Source organism: Petromyzon marinus, unplaced genomic scaffold (genome assembly GCF_048934315.1).
Source record: "Petromyzon marinus isolate PM22_M1 ecotype Great Lakes invasive population unplaced genomic scaffold, UKy_Petmar_22M1.pri1.0 PM_Scaffold_18, whole genome shotgun sequence".
Taxonomy (NCBI): Eukaryota; Metazoa; Chordata; class Hyperoartia; order Petromyzontiformes; family Petromyzontidae; genus Petromyzon; species Petromyzon marinus.
Genome location: NW_027423146.1, coordinates 1,918,814 through 1,943,705, shown reverse-complemented (window position 1 = coordinate 1,943,705; position 24,892 = coordinate 1,918,814).

Here is a 24,892-nt window from a genome sequence, read left to right as displayed (position 1 = left end):
CGCAAGTCAATTATGCAAGAGGACTCAGTCCCCCCCTGCCCCGCCCCCCTCTGCAAGTAGTAGCAGCTCCCTGCACCACCCAGCTAACCCCACACTGCATGCCGCGTTCTGCGCGATGCCTCAAGTTCAAGGTCGTGTGGGTGACACATTACCGTGGTGATTATTTGAAATGTAACTTTTTATTTTACCAGGTAAGTGAGCCATATAGCTCTTTTTAAGAAGCGATCTGGTCATAAATGTTAGTTTTAACGGAGTGGCTCATCTTGTGGAAATTTATAGCAGTAAAATACTCTAAACCAGGGGTCTCAAACTCGCGGCCCGCAGGCCAATTGTGGCCCGCGGAACGATATTTTGTGGCCCACTATTTGGCATCAATGTTTTATTTATTTTTTAATTATTATATTTTTTACCATAGCTCAGGCTCGTGACAGCTTCCGGTGTTTGTTGACAAGTTAGCCAACGCGAATTAGCAACGTTAGTCACTTGGTTGAAACGTGATTCCGGAGTGACACCAAGTGGAAGGAAAATATATCCTGTCACCCTGTGCAAGGTACAGAGGACTCAGGAAATGGGCGGACTCAACAAGTGTAATCAGTGACCTAATAAAGACAACAGAGTGTTGCAATAGGAAAGGGAAAATAATTACATGGATAGCAAATAGCATGAGATGGGTGGCAAGAACAAAAGCCAAATGTTGGTTAGAACCTGAATCTTATAAAGAAGTTATAGATTATTATTACAAGAGAAACAAAGAAAAGGAAAAAGGACAGATATGTGCAATCGCAAAAGAAAATAATTTACCAAGAACAATTTAATCAAAAAGAGCAAGAAATTAAAAGATATAAAACATGAGACAATGCACTTGATGTTAAGAATTAAGACAGGTGGAGTAACATGAACACCAGAGTTAGCTCAATGGCATCCAGAGAGATTCGGTAGAGCAGAAGGATATGTAGGATGTGAACAAAAAGAAGAAAATCTAGATCACTTTATTTATGAATGTGAAAGGTATAAACACCTGAGAGAGAACACGATTGATGAATTTAATAATGATAAGAAAAACGAAGTGCTCAAAAAAGCATGAACAATGATAAAGTTTTCAAATACCTCTCAGAATATATAGAAAGGGAATACTAAATAAGATCCCAAATACTCAGGTATTGGAATAAAAACATGTAAATATATCACCCCCACCTTCCCTGAGCTTTCCAGGATGTTCAAGCAGACCATGTGCCTTTTTGGGAGCACATATCTGTGTGAAAAGCTCTTTTGCACCATGAACTTTAATAAGTCAAAGTACAGGTCCAAACTTACTGATGAGCATTTCAACCCATACTGAGGGTCTCAATTGCTTCCTTCCTCAAGCCAAATGTGGCTCAGCTGTGTAAGAAGAGGAAGCGCTGCCAGGTCTCTGGAAGCATGGAGTAGGTAAGAGAAGCCTATGTTCTGAAGAACCGTTCATGTTCTGAACTGTTATTAATAAAGATTGAGAAGATTGGATCAGTTGCACTTTTTTTTGGAATACTTGATGCGGCCCAGCCTCACCCAGACTCTACCTCCAGCGGCCCCCAGGTAAGTTGAGTTTGAGACTCCTGCTCTGAACGCATGTTTCTAAATATGGAGGGAAAAACTGGAAGACCTGGAGAACAATCCACGCGACCACGGGAGAGAGAGAGACATGCAAACTCCAAATATACAGGCGTCAGGGTCCAGATCGAACACACGACCTCTTGCATACCAGGTGAAGGAGTTAACATCCCACCACTGCGGCACCCTTATGTACCAGGTTACACAGTCACGGACTCCAATGAAGACACAGTCCCTTCATTTAACAGTCTGTTCGATAAATAAGTGCTGTTAGCGAGCACCTATTAAGGCTAACATGCCACACGAGGGGGTGGGTGGTCATTTTTAGCCAGGATAGCCCTACTGGCTCTTTTCAGGAGGGTTCTACCACATTTCCCAGCAATGATTACTAGGCACAGTATATTCCAACTGGGTAATTTGCGGGCAATTGTATTTAATTCGGTTAATCTGGTCCATGACGCTGGGATCTTCAACGTCCACTGAAGCAGACGGCACATGGTGTCTTTGCGGTGAACACGCCTGTAGCATTAAACAGGGCGGCCGCTGGATTCAAACCGCGAACATCTACGACAAGCGGCACACGTACAACTGCTACAGACACACGCCGAGTGTGTAATCACTCAATATGTGAGTGATTACACGCAACATTGTTGCGTGATTAAACACAACGTTGTTGTGTGTGTAATCACACACAAAAATATTGATGAAACGCAACGACGTTGTGTTGAGTGTAATCACAAACAACAACGTTGTGTTGAGTGTAATCACTAACAACGACGTTGTGTTTAGTGTAATTACACACAACGACGTTATGTGTAATCACTAACAACGACGTTGTGTTGAGTGTAATCACTTACAACAACAACGTTGTGTTGAGTGTAATCACAGGCAACAATGTTGATGACACACAGCGTCCAACAGAGGGCGTCGTAGTCGTGCCATGGGGAGGCGGCGAGTGATGAACGCCACTGCGGCGCCGCAAAGAGATCAGAGCCGTGATATTTATTTATTTGTACACTGGAGGAGGAATCCGATGAGCTACGAAGTTCTTTATCACAAACGTCCAGCGTCTTGGCCGTCACGATAGAACGAGGCCGATAAACGTGGAGGTATAAATGAGGGTGATGCTAAGTCGGTGTGCCGTGCCCTAAGTGAGGTTGCATGGGCGTGTGTGTTGGCCGTGTCAGGAGCGGGTGAGGAGGACGAGGCAAGGGGTGAGGAGGACGAGGTGAAGGGTAAGAAGAACGAGGTCAGGAGGTGAGGTGTGAGGAGGACGAGATGAGGTGTGAGGAGGACGAGGAGAGGGGTGAGGAGAACGAGGAATGAAGAGAACGAGGGGTGAGGAGGACGAGGGGTGAGGAGGACGAGGGGTGAGGAGGACGAGGGGTGAGGAGGACGAGGGGTGCCGAAGACGAGGGGTGAGGAAGACGAGGGGTGAGGAAGACGAGGGGTGAGGAGGACGAGGGGTGAGGAGGACGGGAGTGAGGAGGACGAGGGGTGAGGAGAGTGAGGGGTGAGGAGGACAAGGGGTGAGGAGGACGAGAGTGAGGAGGACGAGGGGTGAGGAGAGTGAGGGGTGAGGAGTAAGAAGAACGAGCTGTGGGGGTGAGGACGAGGTGAGGGGTGAGAACGAGGTGAGGGTTGAGGACAAGTGAGGTGGACGAGGTGAGGGGTGAGAATGAGGTGAGGGGTCAAGAGGACGAGGTGAGGGGTCAAGCGGACGACGTGAGGGGTAAGGAGGACGAGGTGAGGGTGAGGAGGATGAGGAGCAGGGTGAGGTGGACGAGCGAGGGGTGAGGAGGACGGGGGGTGAGAAGTAAGAAAACGAGGTGTGGGGGTGAGGAGGACGAGGGGTGAGGAGGACGAGGTGAGGGCTGAGGAGAGCGAGGCGTGAGAGCTAGGGGTGAGGAGAGCGAGGGGTGAGGACAGCGAGGGGTGAGGAGGACGAGGGGTGAGGAGGTGAGGAGCAGGGTGCGGTGGACGAGCGAGGGGTGAGGACGGGGGGTGAGAAGAAAAACGAGGTGTGGGGGTGAGGACGAGGGTTGAGGAGAGCGAGGGGTGAAGAGAGCGAGGGGTGAAGAGAGCGAGGGGTGAGGAGAGCAAGGGGTGAGGAGGACGAGGGGTGAGGAGGACGAGTCGAGGGGTGAGGAGGAAGAGGTGAGGGGTAAGAAGAACGCGGTGTGGGTGAGAAGGACGAGGTGAGGGGTGAGGCGGGCGAGGCGTGAGGATGACGAGGCGCGGGATGCGGTGGACGAGGTGAGGTGAGGGGTGAGGATGACGAGCTGAGGGGTGAGGAGAACGAGGGGTGAGGAGAACGAGCGGTGAGGAGGACAATGTGTGAGGAGGACAATGGGTGAGGAGGACAATGGTGAGGAGGGTGAGGTGAGGGGTGAGTAGCACGAGTCGAGTGGTGAGGAGGACAAGGTGAGGGGTAAGAAGAACGAGGTGTGGGGTGAGGAGGACGAGGTGAAAGGTGAGGCGGACGAGGGGTGAGGAGGATGGGTGAGGAGGATGAGAGGTGAGGAGGACGAGGGGTGAGGAGGATGAGGGGTGAGAAGGACGAGTCGAGGGGGGAGTAAGTCGAGGGGTGAGGAAGTCGAGGGGTGAGGAAGACGAGGGGTGAGGAGGACGAGCTGAGGGGTGAGGAGGACGAGGGGTGAGGAGGACGAGCTGAGGAGTGAGGAGGATGAGCTGAGGGGTAAAGCGGATGAGGTGAGGGGTGAGGAAGATGAGGTGATGGGTGAGGATGAGGTGAGGGGTGTGGACGAGGTGAAAGGTCAAGCGGACGACGTGAGGGGTGAGGACGAGGTGAGGAAGACGAGCTGAGGAGGATGAGGTGAGGGGTTAGGAGGACGAGGTGAGGGTGAGGAGGATGAGCTGAGGGGTAAAGATGACGAGGCAAGGGGTGAGGAGGATGAGGCGAGGACGAGGTGAGGGGTGAGGACGAGGTGAGGGGTGAGGAGGACGAAGTGAGAAGTGAGTACGAGGCGAGGGGTGAGCAGAACGAGGGGTGAGGAGGACGAGGCGAGGGGTGAGGAGGAGGCGAGGGGTGAGGAGGGTGAGGGGTGAGGAGGGTGAGGTGAGATGAGGGGTGAGAAGGATGAGTCGAGTGGTGAGGAGGACAAGATGAGGGGTAAGAAGAACGAGGTGTGGGTTGAGGAGGACGAGGCAAATGGTGAGGACAGCGAGGGGAGGACGAGGAGTGAGGACGAGCTAAGGGTGAGGAGGACGAGGCGAGGGCGAGGTGAGCGGTGAGGAGGACGAGGTGAGCGGTGAGGACGACGACGGGTGAGGAGGACGAGCTGAGGTGAGGAGGAGTCAAGGGGTGAGGAGGACGAGGGGTGAGGACGACGAGGGGTGACGATGACGAGAGTGAGGAGGACGAGGGGTGAGGAGTAAGAAGAACGAGCTGTGAGGGTGAGGAGGACGAGGTGAGGGGTGAGAACGAGGTGAGGGTTGAGGACAAGTGAGGTGGACGAGGTGAGGGGTGAGAACGAGGTGAGGGGTCAAGCGGCCGACGTGAGGGGTAAGGAGGACGAGGTGAGGGGTGAGGAGGATGAGGAGCAGGGTGCGGTGGACGAGCGAGGGGTGAGGACGGGGGGTGAGAAGAAAAACGAGGTGTGGGGGTGAGGACAAGGGTTGAGTAGAGCGAGGCGTGAAGAGAGTGAGGGGTGAAGAGAGTGAGGGGTGAGGAGAGCGAGGGGTGAGGAGGACGAGGGGTGAGGAGGAAGAGGTGAGGGGTAAGAAGAACGCGGTGTGGGTGAGAAGGACGAGGTGAGGGGTGAGGCGGGCGAGGCGTGAGGATGACGAGGCGCGGGGTGGGGTGGACGAGGCGAGGTGAGGGGTGAGGAAGACGAGCTGAGGGGTGAGGAGAACGAGGAGTGAGGAGAACGAGGGGTGAGGAGAACGAGCGGCGAGGAGGACAATGGGTGAGGAGGACAATGGGTGAGGAGGACGAGGGGTGAGGAGGGTGAGGTAAGGGGTGAGTAGGACGAGTCGAGTGGTGAGGAGGACAAGATGAGGGGTAAGAAGAACGAGGTGTGGGTTGAGGAGGACGAGGCAAATGGTGAGGACAGCGAGGGGAGGACGAGGAGTGAGGACGAGCTAAGGGTGAGGAGGACGAGGCGAGGGCGAGGTGAGCGGTGAGGAGGACGAGGTGAGCGGTGAGGACGACGACGGGTGAGGAGGACGAGCTGAGGTGAGGAGGAGTCAAGGGGTGAGGAGGACGAGGGGTGAGGACGACGAGGGGTGACGATGACGAGAGTGAGGAGGACGAGGGGTGAGGAGTAAGAAGAACGAGCTGTGAGGGTGAGGAGGACGAGGTGAGGGGTGAGAACGAGGTGAGGGTTGAGGACAAGTGAGGTGGACGAGGTGAGGGGTGAGAACGAGGTGAGGGGTCAAGCGGCCGACGTGAGGGGTAAGGAGGACGAGGTGAGGGGTGAGGAGGATGAGGAGCAGGGTGCGGTGGACGAGCGAGGGGTGAGGACGGGGGGTGAGAAGAAAAACGAGGTGTGGGTATGAGGACAAGGGTTGAGTAGAGCGAGGCGTGAAGAGAGTGAGGGGTGAGGAGAGCGAGGGGTGAGGAGGACGAGGGGTGAGGAGGAAGAGGTGAGGGGTAAGAAGAACGCGGTGTGGGTGAGAAGGACGAGGTGAGGGGTGAGGCGGGCGAGGCGTGAGGATGACGAGGCGCGGGGTGGGGTGGACGAGGCGAGGTGAGGGGTGAGGAAGACGAGCTGAGGGGTGAGGAGAACGAGGAGTGAGGAGAACGAGGGGTGAGGAGAACGAGCGGCGAGGAGGACAATGGGTGAGGAGGACAATGGGTGAGGAGGACGAGGGGTGAGGAGGGTGAGGTAAGGGGTGAGTAGGACGAGTCGAGTGGTGAGGAGGACAAGATGAGGGGTAAGAAGAACGAGGTGTGGGTTGAGGAGGACGAGGCAAATGGTGAGGACAGCGAGGGGAGGACGAGGAGTGAGGACGAGCTAAGGGTGAGGAGGACGAGGCGAGGGCGAGGTGAGCGGTGAGGAGGACGAGGTGAGCGGTGAGGACGACGACGGGTGAGGAGGACGAGCTGAGGTGAGGAGGAGTCAAGGGGTGAGGAGGACGAGGGGTGAGGACGACGAGGGGTGACGATGACGAGAGTGAGGAGGACGAGGGGTGAGGAGTAAGAAGAACGAGCTGTGAGGGTGAGGAGGACGAGGTGAGGGGTGAGAACGAGGTGAGGGTTGAGGACAAGTGAGAACGAGTGGTGAGGAGGACAATGTGTGAGGAGGACAATGGGTGAGGAGGACAATGGGTGAGGAGGGTGAGGTGAGGGGTGAGTAGCACGAGTCGAGTGGTGAGGAGGACAAGGTGAGGGTTAAGAAGAACGAGGTGTGGGGTGAGGAGGACGAGGTGAAAGGTGAGGCGGACGAGGGGTGAGGAGGATGGGTGAGGAGGATGAGAGGTGAGGAGGACGAGGGGTGAGGAGGATGAGGGGTGAGAAGGACGAGTCGAGGGGGGAGTAAGTCGAGGGGTGAGGAAGTCGAGGGGTGAGGAAGACGAGGGGTGAGGAGGACGAGCTGAGGGGTGAGGAGGACGAGGGGTGAGGAGGACGAGCTGAGGAGTGAGGAGGATGAGCTGAGGGGTAAAGCGGATGAGGTGAGGGGTGAGGAAGATGAGGTGATGGGTGAGGATGAGGTGAGGGGTGTGGACGAGGTGAAAGGTCAAGCGGACGACGTGAGGGGTGAGGACGAGGTGAGGAAGACGAGCTGAGGAGGATGAGGTGAGGGGTTAGGAGGACGAGGTGAGGGTGAGGAGGATGAGCTGAGGGGTAAAGATGACGAGGCAAGGGGTGAGGAGGATGAGGCGAGGACGAGGTGAGGGGTGAGGACGAGGTGAGGGGTGAGGAGGACGAAGTGAGAAGTGAGTACGAGGCGAGGGGTGAGCAGAACGAGGGGTGAGGAGGACGAGGCGAGGGGTGAGGAGGAGGCGAGGGGTGAGGAGGGTGAGGGGTGAGGAGGGTGAGGTGAGATGAGGGGTGAGAAGGATGAGTCGAGTGGTGAGGAGGACAAGATGAGGGGTAAGAAGAACGAGGTGTGGGTTGAGGAGGACGAGGCAAATGGTGAGGACAGCGAGGGGAGGACGAGGAGTGAGGACGAGCTAAGGGTGAGGAGGACGAGGCGAGGGCGAGGTGAGCGGTGAGGAGGACGAGGTGAGCGGTGAGGACGACGACGGGTGAGGAGGACGAGCTGAGGTGAGGAGGAGTCAAGGGGTGAGGAGGACGAGGGGTGAGGACGACGAGGGGTGACGATGACGAGAGTGAGGAGGACGAGGGGTGAGGAGTAAGAAGAACGAGCTGTGAGGGTGAGGAGGACGAGGTGAGGGGTGAGAACGAGGTGAGGGTTGAGGACAAGTGAGGTGGACGAGGTGAGGGGTGAGAACGAGGTGAGGGGTCAAGCGGCCGACGTGAGGGGTAAGGAGGACGAGGTGAGGGGTGAGGAGGATGAGGAGCAGGGTGCGGTGGACGAGCGAGGGGTGAGGACGGGGGGTGAGAAGAAAAACGAGGTGTGGGGGTGAGGACAAGGGTTGAGTAGAGCGAGGCGTGAAGAGAGTGAGGGGTGAGGAGAGCGAGGGGTGAGGAGGACGAGGGGTGAGGAGGAAGAGGTGAGGGGTAAGAAGAACGCGGTGTGGGTGAGAAGGACGAGGTGAGGGGTGAGGCGGGCGAGGCGTGAGGATGACGAGGCGCGGGGTGGGGTGGACGAGGCGAGGTGAGGGGTGAGGAAGACGAGCTGAGGGGTGAGGAGAACGAGGAGTGAGGAGAACGAGGGGTGAGGAGAACGAGCGGCGAGGAGGACAATGGGTGAGGAGGACAATGGGTGAGGAGGACGAGGGGTGAGGAGGGTGAGGTAAGGGGTGAGTAGGACGAGTCGAGTGGTGAGGAGGACAAGATGAGGGGTAAGAAGAACGAGGTGTGGGTTGAGGAGGACGAGGCAAATGGTGAGGACAGCGAGGGGAGGACGAGGAGTGAGGACGAGCTAAGGGTGAGGAGGACGAGGCGAGGGCGAGGTGAGCGGTGAGGAGGACGAGGTGAGCGGTGAGGACGACGACGGGTGAGGAGGACGAGCTGAGGTGAGGAGGAGTCAAGGGGTGAGGAGGACGAGGGGTGAGGACGACGAGGGGTGACGATGACGAGAGTGAGGAGGACGAGGGGTGAGGAGTAAGAAGAACGAGCTGTGAGGGTGAGGAGGACGAGGTGAGGGGTGAGAACGAGGTGAGGGTTGAGGACAAGTGAGGTGGACGAGGTGAGGGGTGAGAACGAGGTGAGGGGTCAAGCGGCCGACGTGAGGGGTAAGGAGGACGAGGTGAGGGGTGAGGAGGATGAGGAGCAGGGTGCGGTGGACGAGCGAGGGGTGAGGACGGGGGGTGAGAAGAAAAACGAGGTGTGGGGGTGAGGACAAGGGTTGAGTAGAGCGAGGCGTGAAGAGAGTGAGGGGTGAAGAGAGTGAGGGGTGAGGAGAGCGAGGGGTGAGGAGGACGAGGGGTGAGGAGGAAGAGGTGAGGGGTAAGAAGAACGCGGTGTGGGTGAGAAGGACGAGGTGAGGGGTGAGGCGGGCGAGGCGTGAGGATGACGAGGCGCGGGGTGGGGTGGACGAGGCGAGGTGAGGGGTGAGGAAGACGAGCTGAGGGGTGAGGAGAACGAGGAGTGAGGAGAACGAGGGGTGAGGAGAACGAGCGGCGAGGAGGACAATGGGTGAGGAGGACAATGGGTGAGGAGGACGAGGGGTGAGGAGGGTGAGGTAAGGGGTGAGTAGGACGAGTCGAGTGGTGAGGAGGACAAGATGAGGGGTAAGAAGAACGAGGTGTGGGTTGAGGAGGACGAGGCAAATGGTGAGGACAGCGAGGGGAGGACGAGGAGTGAGGACGAGCTAAGGGTGAGGAGGATGAGGCGAGGGCAAGGTGAGCGGTGAGGAGGACGAGGTGAGCGGTGAGGACGACGACGGGTGAGGAGGACGAGCTGAGGTGAGGAGGAGTCAAGGGGTGAGGAGGACGAGGGGTGAGGACGACGAGGGGTGACGATGACGAGAGTGAGGAGGACGAGGGGTGAGGAGTAAGAAGAACGAGCTGTGAGGGTGAGGAGGACGAGGTGAGGGGTGAGAACGAGGTGAGGGTTGAGGACAAGTGAGAACGAGCGGTGAGGAGGACAATGTGTGAGGAGGACAATGGGTGAGGAGGACAATGGGTGAGGAGGGTGAGGTGAGGGGTGAGTAGCACGAGTCGAGTGGTGAGGAGGACAAGGTGAGGGTTAAGAAGAACGAGGTGTGGGGTGAGGAGGACGAGGTGAAAGGTGAGGCGGACGAGGGGTGAGGAGGATGGGTGAGGAGGATGAGAGGTGAGGAGGACGAGGGGTGAGGAGGATGAGGGGTGAGAAGGACGAGTCGAGGGGGGAGTAAGTCGAGGGGTGAGGAAGTCGAGGGGTGAGGAAGACGAGGGGTGAGGAGGACGAGCTGAGGGGTGAGGAGGACGAGGGGTGAGGAGGACGAGCTGAGGAGTGAGGAGGATGAGCTGAGGGGTAAAGCGGATGAGGTGAGGGGTGAGGAAGATGAGGTGATGGGTGAGGATGAGGTGAGGGGTGTGGACGAGGTGAAAGGTCAAGCGGACGACGTGAGGGGTGAGGACGAGGTGAGGAAGACGAGCTGAGGAGGATGAGGTGAGGGGTTAGGAGGACGAGGTGAGGGTGAGGAGGATGAGCTGAGGGGTAAAGATGACGAGGCAAGGGGTGAGGAGGATGAGGCGAGGACGAGGTGAGGGGTGAGGACGAGGTGAGGGGTGAGGAGGACGAAGTGAGAAGTGAGTACGAGGCGAGGGGTGAGCAGAACGAGGGGTGAGGAGGACGAGGCGAGGGGTGAGGAGGAGGCGAGGGGTGAGGAGGGTGAGGGGTGAGGAGGGTGAGGTGAGATGAGGGGTGAGAAGGATGAGTCGAGTGGTGAGGAGGACAAGATGAGGGGTAAGAAGAACGAGGTGTGGGTTGAGGAGGACGAGGCAAATGGTGAGGACAGCGAGGGGAGGACGAGGAGTGAGGACGAGCTAAGGGTGAGGAGGACGAGGCGAGGGCGAGGTGAGCGGTGAGGACGACGACGGGTGAGGAGGACGAGCTGAGGTGAGGAGGAGTCAAGGGGTGAGGAGGACGAGGGGTGAGGACGACGAGGGGTGACGATGACGAGAGTGAGGAGGACGAGGGGTGAGGAGTAAGAAGAACGAGCTGTGAGGGTGAGGAGGACGAGGTGAGGGGTGAGAACGAGGTGAGGGTTGAGGACAAGTGAGGTGGACGAGGTGAGGGGTGAGAACGAGGTGAGGGGTCAAGCGGCCGACGTGAGGGGTAAGGAGGACGAGGTGAGGGGTGAGGAGGATGAGGAGCAGGGTGCGGTGGACGAGCGAGGGGTGAGGACGGGGGGTGAGAAGAAAAACGAGGTGTGGGGGTGAGGACAAGGGTTGAGTAGAGCGAGGCGTGAAGAGAGTGAGGGGTGAGGAGAGCGAGGGGTGAGGAGGACGAGGGGTGAGGAGGAAGAGGTGAGGGGTAAGAAGAACGCGGTGTGGGTGAGAAGGACGAGGTGAGGGGTGAGGCGGGCGAGGCGTGAGGATGACGAGGCGCGGGGTGGGGTGGACGAGGCGAGGTGAGGGGTGAGGAAGACGAGCTGAGGGGTGAGGAGAACGAGGAGTGAGGAGAACGAGGGGTGAGGAGAACGAGCGGCGAGGAGGACAATGGGTGAGGAGGACAATGGGTGAGGAGGACGAGGGGTGAGGAGGGTGAGGTAAGGGGTGAGTAGGACGAGTCGAGTGGTGAGGAGGACAAGATGAGGGGTAAGAAGAACGAGGTGTGGGTTGAGGAGGACGAGGCAAATGGTGAGGACAGCGAGGGGAGGACGAGGAGTGAGGACGAGCTAAGGGTGAGGAGGACGAGGCGAGGGCGAGGTGAGCGGTGAGGAGGACGAGGTGAGCGGTGAGGACGACGACGGGTGAGGAGGACGAGCTGAGGTGAGGAGGAGTCAAGGGGTGAGGAGGACGAGGGGTGAGGACGACGAGGGGTGACGATGACGAGAGTGAGGAGGACGAGGGGTGAGGAGTAAGAAGAACGAGCTGTGAGGGTGAGGAGGACGAGGTGAGGGGTGAGAACGAGGTGAGGGTTGAGGACAAGTGAGGTGGACGAGGTGAGGGGTGAGAACGAGGTGAGGGGTCAAGCGGCCGACGTGAGGGGTAAGGAGGACGAGGTGAGGGGTGAGGAGGATGAGGAGCAGGGTGCGGTGGACGAGCGAGGGGTGAGGACGGGGGGTGAGAAGAAAAACGAGGTGTGGGGGTGAGGACAAGGGTTGAGTAGAGCGAGGCGTGAAGAGAGTGAGGGGTGAAGAGAGTGAGGGGTGAGGAGAGCGAGGGGTGAGGAGGACGAGGGGTGAGGAGGAAGAGGTGAGGGGTAAGAAGAACGCGGTGTGGGTGAGAAGGACGAGGTGAGGGGTGAGGCGGGCGAGGCGTGAGGATGACGAGGCGCGGGGTGGGGTGGACGAGGCGAGGTGAGGGGTGAGGAAGACGAGCTGAGGGGTGAGGAGAACGAGTGGCGAGGAGGACAATGGGTGAGGAGGACAATGGGTGAGGAGGACGAGGGGTGAGGAGGGTGAGGTAAGGGGTGAGTAGGACGAGTCGAGTGGTGAGGAGGACAAGATGAGGGGTAAGAAGAAGGAGGTGTGGGGTGAGGAGGACGAGGCAAATGGTGAGGACAGCGAGGGGAGGGGAGGACGAGCTAAGGGTGAGGAGGACGAGGCGAGGGAGAGGTGAGGGGTGAGGAGGACGAGTTGAGCGGTGAGGACGACGACGGGTGAGGAGGACGAGCTGAGGTGAGAGGTGAGGATGAGTCGAGGGGTAAGGAGGACGAGAGGTGACGATGACGAGAGTGAGGAGGACGAGGGGTGAGGAGAGTGAGAGGTGAGGAGTAAGAAGAACGAGCTGTGGAGGTGAGGAGGACGAGGTGAGGGTTGAGGACAAGTGAGGTGGACGAGGTGAGGGGTGAGAAAGGGGTGAGGGGTCAAGAGGACGAGGTGAGGGGTCAAGGGGACGTGAGGGGTAAGGAGGACGAGGTGAGGGGTGAGGAGGATGAGGAGCAGGGTGCGGTGGACGAGCGAGGGGTGAGGAGGACGAGAAGTGAGGAGGACGGGGGGTGAGAAGTAAGAAGAACGAGGTGTGGGGGTGAGGAGGACGAGGGATGAGGAGGACGAGGCGAGGGCTGAGGAGAGCGAGGGGTGAGGAGAGCGAGGGGTGAGGACAGCGAGGGGTGAGGAGGACGAGGGATGAGGAGGTGAGGAGCAGGGTGCGGTGGACGAGCGAGGGGTGAGGACGGGGGGTGAGAAGGAAAACGAGGTGAGGACGAGGGTTGAGGAGAGCGGGGGGTGAAGAGAGCGAGGGGTGAGGAGAGCGAGGGGTGAGGAAGACGAGGGGTGAGGAGGACGAGAGGTAAGGAGGTGAGGGGTGCGAAGGACGAGTCGAGGGGTGAGGAGGAAGAGGTGAGGGGTAAGAAGAACGCGGTGTGGGTGAGAAGGACGAGGCGCGGGGTGCGGTGGACGAGGTGAGGGGTGAGGAAGACGAGCTGAGGGGTGAGAACGAGGGGTGAGGAGAATGAGCGGTGAGGAGGACAATGTGTGAGGAGGACGAGGGGTGAGGAGGACGAGGGGTGAGGAGGACGAGGGGTGAGGAGGGTGAGGTGAGGGGTGAGTAGAACGAGTCGAGTGGTGAGGAGGACAAGATGAGGGGTAAGAAGACCGAGGTGAGGGGTGAGGAGGACGAGTTGAGCGGTGAGGACGACAACGGGTGAGGACGAGCTGAGGTGAGAGGACGAGTCGAGGGGTCAGGAGGACGAGGTAAAAGGTGAGGCGGACGAGGGGTGAGGAGGACGATGGGTGAGGATGTTGAGGCGAGGGGTGAGGAGGACGAGGGGTGAGGGGTGAGGAGGACGAGGGGTTAGGAGGATGAGGGGTGAGGAGGACGAGGTGAGGGGTGAGGAGGATGAGGGGTGAGGAGGACGAGCTGAGGGGTAAAGCGGATGAGGTGAGGGGTGAGGACGAGGTGAGGAAGACGAGCTGAGGGGTGAGGAGGACGAGGTGAGGAGGACGAGGGGTGAAGAGGACGAGCTGAGGAGGACGAGATGAGGTGTGAGGAGGACGAGGAGAGGGGTGAGGAGAACGAGGAGTGAAGAGAACGAGGGGTGAGGAGGACGAGGGGTGAGGAGGACGAGGGGTGAGGAGGACGAGGGGTGAGGGGGACGAGGGGTGAGGGGGACGAGGGGTGAGGAGGACGAGGGGTGAGGAGGACGAGGGGTGAGGAGGACGAGGGGTGAGGAGGACGAGGGGGGCCGAAGACGAGGGGTGAGGAGGACGAGGGGTCAGGAGGACGACAGGTGAGGAGAGTGAAGGGTGAGGAGTAAGAATAACGAGCTGTGGGGGTGAGGACGAGGTGAGGGGTGAGAACGAGGTGAGGGTTGAGGACAAGTGAGGTGGACGAGGTGAGGGATGAGAATGAGGTGAGGGGTCAAGAGGGCGAGGTGAGGGGTCAAGCGGACGACGTGAGGGGTAAGGAGGACGAGGTGAGGGGTGAGGAGGATGAAGAGCGGGGTGCGGTGGACGAGCGAGGGGTGAGGAGGACGAGGGGCGAGGAGGACGAGATGAGGGCTGAGGAGAGCGAGGCGTGAGGAGAGCGAGGGGTGAGGAGAGCGAGGGGTGAGGAGAGCGAGGGGTGAGCACAGCGAGGGGTGAGGAGGACGAGGGGTGAGGAGGTGAGGAGCAGGGTGGGTGGACGAGCGAGGGGTGAGGACGGGGGGTGAGAAGAAAAACGAGGTGTGGGGGTGAGGACGAGGGTTGAGGAGAGCGAGGGGTGAGGAGGACGAGGGGTGAGGAGGACGAGGGGTGAGGAGAGCGAGGGGTGAGGAGAGTGAGGAGTGAGGAGAGCGAGGGGTGAGGAGGACGAGTCGAGGGGTGAGGAGGAAGAGGTGAGGGGTATGAAGAACGCGGTGTGGGTGAGAAGGACGAGGTGAGGGGTGAGGCGGGCGAGGCGTGAGGATGACGAGGCGCGGGGTGCGGTGGACGAGGTGAGGGGTGAGGAGAACGAGCGGTGAGGAGGACAATGGGTGAGGACGAGGGGTGAGGAGGGTGAGGTGAGGTGAGGCGTGAGTAGGATGAGTCGAGTGGTGAGGAGGACAAGATGAGGGGTAAGAAGAACGAGGTGAAGGGTGAGGAGGACGAGGTGAGCGGCGAGGACAACGACGGGTGAGGAGAACGAGCTGAGGTGAGAGGTGAGGACGAGGTGAAAGGTGAGGCGGACGAGGGGTGAGGAGGACGATGGGTGAGAAAGATGAGGCGTGGGGTGAGGACGAGGGGTGAGGAGGACGAGGGGTGAAGAGGACGAGGGGTGAAGAGGACGAGGGGTGAAGAGGACGAGGGGTGAAGAGGACGAGGGGTGAGGACGACGAGGGGTGAGGACGACGAGGGGTGAGGAGGACGAGGGGTGAGGAGGACGAGGGGTGAGGAGAGTGAGAGGTGAGGAGTAAGAAGAATGAGCTGTGGGGGTGAGGAGGACGAGGTGAGGGGTGAGAACGAGGTGAGGGTTGAGGACAAGTGAGGTGGACGAGGTGAGGGGTGAGAAAGGGGTGAGGGGTCAAGAGGACGAGGTGAGGGGTCAAGCGGACGACGTGAGGGGTAAAGAGGACGAGGTGAGGGGTGAGGAGGATGAGGAGCAGGGTGCGGTTGACGAGCGAGGGGTGAGGAGGACGAGAAGTGAGGAGGACGGGGGGTGAGGAGGACGAGGGGTGAGGGGGACGAGGGGTGAGGGGGACGAGGGGTGAGTAGGACGAGGGGTGAGGGGGACGAGGGGTGAGGGGGACGAGGGGTGAGGGGGACGAGGGTTGAGGAGGACGAGGGGTGAGGAGGACGAGGGGTGAGGAGGACGAGGGGGGCCGAAGACGAGGGGTGAGGAGGACGAGGGGTGAGGAGGACGAGGGGTGAGGAGGACGAGGGGTGAGGAGGACAGGAGTGAGGAGGACGAGAGTGAGGAGGACGACGGGTGAGGAGAGTGAAGGGTGAGGAGTAAGAATAACGAGCTGTGGGGGTGAGGACGAGGTGAGGGGTGAGAACGAGGTGAGGGTTGAGGACAAGTGAGGTGGACGAGGTGAGGGGTGAGAATGAGGTGAGGGGTCAAGAGGGCGAGGTGAGGGGTCAAGCGGACGACGTGAGGGGTAAGGAGGACGAGGTGAGGGGTGAAGAGGATGAGGAGCGGGGTGCGGTGGACGAGCGAGGGGTGAGGAGGACGAGGGGCGAGGAGGACGGGGGGTGAGAAGTAAGAAGAACGAGGTGTGGGGGTGAGGAGGACAAGGGGTCAGGAGGACGAGGTGAGGGCTGAGGAGAGCGAGGCGTGAGGAGAGCGAGGGGTGAGGAGAGCGAGGGGTGAGGACAGCGAGGGGTGAGGAGGACGAGGGGTGAGGAGGTGAGGAGCAGGGTGCGGTGGACGAGCGAGGGGTGAAAACGGGGGGTGAGAATAAAAACGAGGTGTGGGGGTGAGGACGATGGTTGAGGAGAGCGAGGGGTGAGGAGGACGAGGGGTGAGGAGAGCGAGGGGTAAGGAGAGCGAGGGGTGAGGAGAGCGAGGGGTGAGGAGGACGAGGGGTGAGGAGGACGAGGGGTGAGGAGGACGAGCGGTGAGGAGGACAATGGGTGAGGACGAGGGGTGAGGAGGGTGAGGTGAGGTGAGGCGTGAGTAGGATGAGTCGAGTGGTGAGGAGGACAAGATGAGGGGTAAGAAGAACGAGGTGAAGGGTGAGGAGGACGAGGTGAGCGGCGAGGACAACGACGGGTGAGGAGAACGAGCTGAGGTGAGAGGTGAGGACGAGGTGAAAGGTGAGGCGGACGAGGGGTGAGGAGGACGATGGGTGAGAAAGATGAGGCGTGGGGTGAGGACGAGGGGTGAGGAGGACGAGGGGTGAAGAGGACGAGGGGTGAAGAGGACGAGGGGTGAAGAGGACGAGGGGTGAAGAGGACGAGGGGTGAGGACGACGAGGGGTGAGGACGACGAGGGGTGAGGAGGACGAGGGGTGAGGAGGACGAGGGGTGAGGAGAGTGAGAGGTGAGGAGTAAGAAGAATGAGCTGTGGGGGTGAGGAGGACGAGGTGAGGGGTGAGAACGAGGTGAGGGTTGAGGACAAGTGAGGTGGACGAGGTGAGGGGTGAGAAAGGGGTGAGGGGTCAAGAGGACGAGGTGAGGGGTCAAGCGGACGACGTGAGGGGTAAAGAGGACGAGGTGAGGGGTGAGGAGGATGAGGAGCAGGGTGCGGTTGACGAGCGAGGGGTGAGGAGGACGAGAAGTGAGGAGGACGGGGGGTGAGGAGGACGAGGGGTGAGGGGGACGAGGGGTGAGGGGGACGAGGGGTGAGTAGGACGAGGGGTGAGGGGGACGAGGGGTGAGGGGGACGAGGGGTGAGGGGGACGAGGGTTGAGGAGGACGAGGGGTGAGGAGGACGAGGGGTGAGGAGGACGAGGGGGGCCGAAGACGAGGGGTGAGGAGGACGAGGGGTGAGGAGGACGAGGGGTGAGGAGGACGAGGGGTGAGGAGGACAGGAGTGAGGAGGACGAGAGTGAGGAGGACGACGGGTGAGGAGAGTGAAGGGTGAGGAGTAAGAATAACGAGCTGTGGGGGTGAGGACGAGGTGAGGGGTGAGAACGAGGTGAGGGTTGAGGACAAGTGAGGTGGACGAGGTGAGGGGTGAGAATGAGGTGAGGGGTCAAGAGGGCGAGGTGAGGGGTCAAGCGGACGACGTGAGGGGTAAGGAGGACGAGGTGAGGGGTGAAGAGGATGAGGAGCGGGGTGCGGTGGACGAGCGAGGGGTGAGGAGGACGAGGGGCGAGGAGGACGGGGGGTGAGAAGTAAGAAGAACGAGGTGTGGGGGTGAGGAGGACAAGGGGTCAGGAGGACGAGGTGAGGGCTGAGGAGAGCGAGGCGTGAGGAGAGCGAGGGGTGAGGAGAGCGAGGGGTGAGGACAGCGAGGGGTGAGGAGGACGAGGGGTGAGGAGGTGAGGAGCAGGGTGCGGTGGACGAGCGAGGGGTGAAAACGGGGGGTGAGAATAAAAACGAGGTGTGGGGGTGAGGACGATGGTTGAGGAGAGCGAGGGGTGAGGAGGACGAGGGGTGAGGAGAGCGAGGGGTAAGGAGAGCGAGGGGTGAGGAGAGCGAGGGGTGAGGAGGACGAGGGGTGAGGAGGACGAGGGGTGAGGAGGACGAGGGGTGAGGAGGACGAGGGGTGAGGAGGACGAGGGGTGAGGAGGACGAGGGGTGAGGAGGACGAGGGGTGAGGAGGACGAGGGGTGAGGAGGACGAGGGGTGAGGAGGACGAGGGGTGAGGAGGACGAGGGGTGAGGAGGACGAGGGGTGAGGAGAGTGAGGGGTGAGGAGTAAGAAGAACGAGCTGTGGGGGTGAGGACGAGGTGAGGGGTGAGAACGAGGTGAGGGTTGAGGACAAGTGAGGTGGACAAGGTGAGGGGTGAGAATGAGGTGAGGGGTCAAGAGGGCGAGGTGAGGGGTCAAGCGGACGACGTGAGGGGTAAGGAGGACGAGGTGAGGGGTGAGGAGGATGAGGAGCGGAGTGCGGTGGACGAGCGAGGGGTGAGGAGGACGAGGGGCGAGGAGGACGAGATGAGGGCTGAGGAGAGCGAGGCGTGAGGAGAGCGAGGGGTGAGGAGAGCGAGGGGTGAGGAGAGCGAGGGGTGAGGACAGCGAGGGGTGACGAGGACGAGGGGTGAGGAGGTGAGGAGCAGGGTGCGGTGGACGAGCGAGGGGTGAGGACGGGGGGTGAGAAGAAAAACGAGGTGTGGGGGTGAGGACGAGGGTTGAGGAGAGCGAGGGGTGAGGAGGACGAGGGGTGAGGAGGACGAGGGGTGAGGAGAGCGAGGGGTGAGGAGAGCGAGGGGTGAGGAGAGTGAGGAGTGAGGAGAGCGAGGGGTGAAGAGGACGAGTCGAGGGGTGAGGAGGAAGAGGTGAGGGGTATGAAGAACGCGGTGTGGGTGAGAAGGACGAGGTGAGGGGTGAGGCGGGTGAGGCGTGAGGATGACGAGGCGCGGGGTGCGGTGGACGAGGTGAGGGGTGAGGAAGACGAGCTGAGGGGTGAGGAGAACGAGCGGTGAGGAGGACAATGGGTGAGGACGAGGGGTGAGGAGGGTGAGGTGAGGTGAGGGGTGAGTAGGATGAGTCGAGTGGTGAGGAGGACAAGATGAGGGGTAAGAAGAACGAGGTGAAGGGTGAGGAGGACGAGGTGAGCGGTGAGGACAACGACGGGTGAGGAGAACGAGCTGAGGTGAGAGGTGAGCACGAGGTGAAAGGTGAGGCGGACGAGGGGTGAGGAGGACGATGGGTGAGAAAGATGAGGCGTGGGGTGAGGACGAGGGGTGAGGAGGACGAGGGGTGAAGAGGACGAGGGGTGAGGACGACGAGGGGTGAGGACGACGAGAGGTGAGGAGGACGAGGGGTGAGGAGGACGAGGGGTGAGGAGGACGAGGGGTGAGGAGAGTGAGAGGTGAGGAGTAAGAAGAATGAGCTGTGGGGGTGAGGAGGACGAGGTGAGGGGTGAGAACGAGGTGAGGGTTGAGGACAAGTGAGGTGGACGAGGTGAGGGGTGAGAAAGGGGTGAGGGGTCAAGAGGACGAGGTGAGGGGTCAAGCAGACGACGTGAGGGGTAAAGAGGACGAGGTGAGGGGTGAGGAGGATGAGGAGCAGGGTGCGGTTGATGAGCGAGGGATGAGGAGGACGAGAAGTGAGGAGGACGGGGGGTGAGAAGTAAGAAGAACGAGGTGTGGGGGTGAGGAGGACGAGGAGTGAGGAGGACGAGGCGAGGGGTGAGGAGAGCGAGGGGTGAGGACGAGGGGTGAGGAGGACGAGGGGTGAGGAGGACGAGGGGTGAAGAGAGCGAGGGGTGAGGAGGACGAGGGGTGAGGAGGTGAGGGGTGCGGAGGACGAGTCGAGGGGTGAGGAGGAAGAGGTGAGGGGTAAGAAGAACGCGGTGTGGGTGAGAAGGACGAGGTGAGGGGTGAGGCGGCCGAGGCATGAGGATGACGAGGCGCGGGGTGCGGTGGACAAGGTGAGGTGAGGGGTGAGAATGACGAGCTGAGGGGTGAGGAGAACGAGGGGTGAGGAGAACGAGCGGTGAGGAGGACAATGGGTGAGGAGGACAATGGGTGAGGACAATGGGTGAGGAGGGTGAGGTGAGGTGAGGGGTGAGTAGGACGAGTCGAGTGGTGAGGACAAGATGAGGGGTAAGAAGAACGAGGTGTGGGGTGAGGAGGACGAGGCAAATGGTGAGGACAGCGAGGGGAGGGGAGGACGAGGAGTGAGGACGAGCTAAGGGTGAGGAGGACGAGGCGAGGACGAGGTGAGCGGTGAGGACGACGAAGGGTGAGGAGGACGAGCTGAGGTGAGGACGAGTCGAGGGGTGAGGAGGACGAGGTAAAAGGTGAGGCGGACGAGGGGTGAGGAGGACGATGGGTGAGGAAGATCAGGCGAGGGGTGAGGAGGACGAGGGGTGACGATGACGAGAGTGAGGAGGGCGAGGGGTGAGGAGGACAGGAGTGAGGAGAGTGAGGGGTGAGGAGTAAGAAGAACGAGCTGTGGGGGTGAGGACGAGGTGAGGGGTGAGAACGAGGTGAGGGTTGAGGACAAGTGAGGTGGACGAGGTGAGGGGTGAGAACGAGGTGAGGGGTCAAGAGGACGAGGTGAGGGGTAAGGAGGACGAGGTGAGGGGTGAGGAGGATGAGGAGCCGGGTGCGGTGGACGAGCGAGGGGTGAGGAGGACGAGGGGCGAGGAGGACGAGGTGAGGGCTGAGGAGAGCGAGGCGTGAGGAGAGCGAGGGGTGAGGACAGCGAGGGGTGAGGAGGATGAGGGGTGAGGAGGACGAGGGGTGAGGAGGTGAGGAGCAGGGTGCGGTGGACGAGCGAGGGGTGAGGACGGGGGGTGAGAATAAAAACGAGGTGTGGGGGTGAGGACGAGGGTTGAGGAGAGCGAGGGGTGAAGAGAGCGAGGGGTGAGTAGGTGAGGAGTGTGGAGGACGAGTCGAGCGGTGAGGAGGAAGAGGTGAGGGGTAAGAAGAACGCGGTGTGGGTGAGAAGGACGAGGTGAGGGGTGAGGCGGGCGAGGCGTGAGGATGAACGAGGCGCGGGGTGGGGTGGACGAGGTGAGGGGTGAGGAAGACGAGCTGAGGGGTGAGGAGAACGAGGGGTGAGGAGAACGAGCGGTGAGGAGGACAATGGGTGAGGAGGACAATGGGTGAGGAGGACGAAGGGTGAGGAGGGTAAGGTGAGGGGTGAGTAGGACGAGTCGAGTGGTGAGGAGGACAAGATGAGGGGTAAGAAGAACGAGGTGTGGGGTGAGGAGGACGAGGCAAATGGTGAGGACAGCGAGGGGAGGGGAGGACAAGGACGAGCTAAGGGTGAGGAGGACGAGGCGAGGGAGAGGTGAGGGGTGAGGAGGACGAGGTGAGCGGTGAGGACGACGACGGGTGAGGAGGACGAGCTGAGGTGAGAGGTGAGGACGAGTCGAGGGTTGAGGAGGACGAGGTGAAAGGTGAGGCGGACGAGGGGTGAGGAGGACGATGGGTGAGGAAGATGAGGCGTGAGGGGTGACGAGGGGTTAGGGGTGAGGAGGACGAGAAGTGAGGAGGACGGGGGGTGAGAAGTAAGAAGAAGGAGGTGTGGGGGTGAGTAGGACGAGGCGAGGGCTGAGGAGAGCGAGGGGTGAGGAGGACGAGAGGTGAGGAGGACGAGGGGTGAGGAGGACGAAGGATGAGGAGGTGAGGAGCAGGGTGCGGTGGACGAGCGAGGGGTGAGGACGGGGGGTGAGAAGAAAAACGAGGTGAGGAAGAGGGTTGAGGAGAGCGAGGGGTGAGGAAGACGAGGGGTGAGGAGAGCGAGGGGTGAGGAAGACGAGGGGTGAGGAAGACGAGCTGAGGGTTGAGGAGAACGAGGGGTGAGGAGAACGAGCGGTGAGGAGGACAATGGGTGAGGAGGACAATGGGTGAGGAGGACGAAGGGTGAGGAGGGTAAGGTGAGGGGTGAGTAGGACGAGTCGAGTGGTGAGGAGGACAAGATGAGGGGTAAGAAGAACGAGGTGTGGGGTGAGGAGGACGAGGCAAATGGTGAGGACAGCGAGGGGAGGGGAGGACGAGGAGGACGAGCTAAGGGTGAGGAGGACGAGGCGAGGGAGAGGTGAGGGGTGAGGAGGACGAGGTGAGTGGTGAGGACGATGACGGGTGAGGAGGACGAGCTGAGGTGAGAGGTGAGGACGAGTCGAGGGTTGAGGAGGACGAGGTGAAAGGTGAGGCGGACGAGGGGTGAGGAGGACGATGGGTGAGGAAGATGAGGCGTGAGGGGTGACGAGGGGTGAGGGGTGAGGAGGACGAGGCGAGGGCTGAGGAGAGCGAGGGGTGAGGAGGACGAGAGGTGAGGAGGACGAGGGGTGAGGAGGACGAAGGATGAGGAGGTGAGGAGCAGGGTGCGGTGGACGAGCGAGGGGTGAGGACGGGGGGTGAGAAGAAAAACGAGGTGAGGACGAGGGTTGAGGAGAGCGAGGGGTGAAGAGAGCGAGGGGTGAGGAAGACGAGGGGTGAGGAGAGCGAGGGGTGAGGAAGACGAGGGGTGAGGAAGACGAGGGTGAGGAGAGCGAGGGGTGAGGAGGACGAGGGGTGAGGAGAACGAGGGGTGAGGAGAACGAGCGGTGAGGAGGACGAGGGGTGAGGAGGACGAGGGGTGAGGAGGACGAGGTGAGCGGTGAGGACGACGACGGGTGAGCAGGACGAGCTGAGGTGAGAGGACGAGTCGAGGGGTGAGGAGGACGAGGTAAAAGGTGAGGCAGACGAGGGGTGAGGAGGACGATAGGTGAGAAAGATGAGGCGAGGGGTGAGGAGGACGAGGGGTGAGGAGGATGAGGGGTGAGAAGGACGAGTCGAGGGGTGAGGAGGACGAGGTGAGGGGTGAGGAAGACGAGCTAAGGGGTGAGGAGGACGAGGGGTGAGGAGGACGAGCTGAGGGGTAAAGCGGATGAGGTGAGGGGTGAGGAAGACGAGGTGATGGGTGAGGATGAGGTGAGGGGTGTGGACGAGGTGAAAGGTCAAGCGGACGACGTGAGGGGTGAGGACGAGGTGAGGAAGACGAGCTGAGGGGTGAGGAGGACGAGGTGAGGAGGACGAGGGGTGAAGAGGATGAGCTGAGGAGGACGAGCTGAGGAGGACGAGGTGAGGGGTGAGGAGGACGAGGTGAGGGTGAGGAGGATGAGCTGAGGGGTAAAGATGACGAGGCAAGGGGTGAGGAGGACGAGGCGAGGACGAGGTGAGGGGTGACGAGGACAAAGTGAGGGGTGAGTACGAGGCGAGGGGTGAGGAGAACGAGGGGTGAGGTGGACGAGGCGAGGCGTGAGGAGGAGGCGAGGGGTGAGAACGAGGGTTGAGGAGGACGAGGCGATGGGTGAGGAAGACGAGGCGATGGGTGAGGAGGACGAGGTGATGGGTGAGGAGGATGAGCTAAGGGGTAAAGATGACGAGGCGAGGACGAGGTGAGGGGTGAGGAGGACGAAGTGAGGGCGAGGTGAGGGGTGAGGAATACGAGCTGAGGGATGAGAAGGACGAGGTGAGGGGTGAGGACGAGGCGAGGACGAGGTGAGGGGTGAGGAGGACGAAGTGAGGGCGAGGTGAGGGGTGAGGAATACGAGCTGAGGGATGAGAAGGACGAGGTGAGGGGTGAGGAGGACGAGGCGACCCGAGCTCGATTCCCGCTTACAGCCACCATCACCACTGCGTCCTGGATCTCGAGAGGTCGGTTCAGCCTTAAATTAGTATCTGGTACGATGTGTACACATCGCAACTCGGGAGAAAAAGGCAGCAGAGGGTGGTCCCGGCCACCCACACAGAACATGTGTGAAACCCAGAGATTATGCGTGAAACACGTGCAGATCATTAGAAAAACAGGCAGATATCTTGTGTGATATCAAATATGGATCATGCGTAAAACACATACCGATCATACGCAAGAAACACACACTCAGGCAATGTATGAAAACACACTCATATGCTGCTGTAGGATACGTTGGTTCAGCAGATGTACAGGGTGATGGATTACAATGTTAAGTTTTTTTTAAATGGCGATGAAGAATATTGTCCATTCATTTGCAGTCCAGCCGTACACTCATTCATTCACGTGCTATCTTTTCATCTATGCATCGGTCAATCAGCAAGTCAATTATGCAAGAGGACTCAGTCCCCCCCTGCCCCGCCCCCCTCTGCAAGTAGTAGCAGCTCCCTGCACCACCCAGCTAACCCCACACTGCATGCCGCGTTCTGCGCGATGCCTCAAGTTCAAGGTCGTGTGGGTGACACATTACCGTGGTGATTATTTGAAATGTAACTTTTTATTTTACCAGGTAAGTGAGCCATATAGCTCTTTTTAAGAAGCGATCTGGTCACAAATGTTAGTTTTAACGGAGTGGCTCATCTTGTGGAAATTTATAGCAGTAAAATACAGGCCAATTGTGGCCCGCGAAACGATATTTTGTGGCCCACTATTTGACACCTATTATTTATTTATTTTTAAATTATTATATTTTTTTTACCATAGCTCAGGCTCGTGACAGCTTCCGGTGTTTGTTGACAAGTTAGCCAACGCGAATTAGCAACGTTAGTCACTTGGTTGAAACGTGATTCCGGAGTGACACCAAGTGGAAGGAAAATATATCCTGTCACCCAGTGCAAGGTACAGAGGACTTAGGAAGTGGGCGGACTCAACAAGTGTAATCAGTGACCTAATAAAGACAACAGAGTGTTGCAATAGGAAAGGGAAAATAATTACATGGATAGCAAATAGCATGAGATGGGTGGCAAGAACAAAAGAACCTGAATATTATAAAGAAGCTATAGATTATTATTACAAGAGAAACAAAGAAAAGGAAAAAGGACAGATATGTGCAATCGCAAAAGAAAATAATTTACCAAGAACAATTTAATCAAAAAGAGCAAGAAATTAAAAGATATAAAACATGAGACAATGCACTTGATGTTAAGAATTAAGACAGGTGGAGTAACATGGACACCAGAGTTAGCTCAATGGCATCCAGAGAGATTCGGTAGAGCAGAAGGATATGTAGAATGTGAACAAAAAGAAGAAAATCTAGATCACTTTATTTATGAATGTGAAAGGTATAAACACCTGAGAGAGAACACGATTGATGAATTTAATAATGATAAGAAAAACGAAGTGCTCAAAAAAAGCATGAA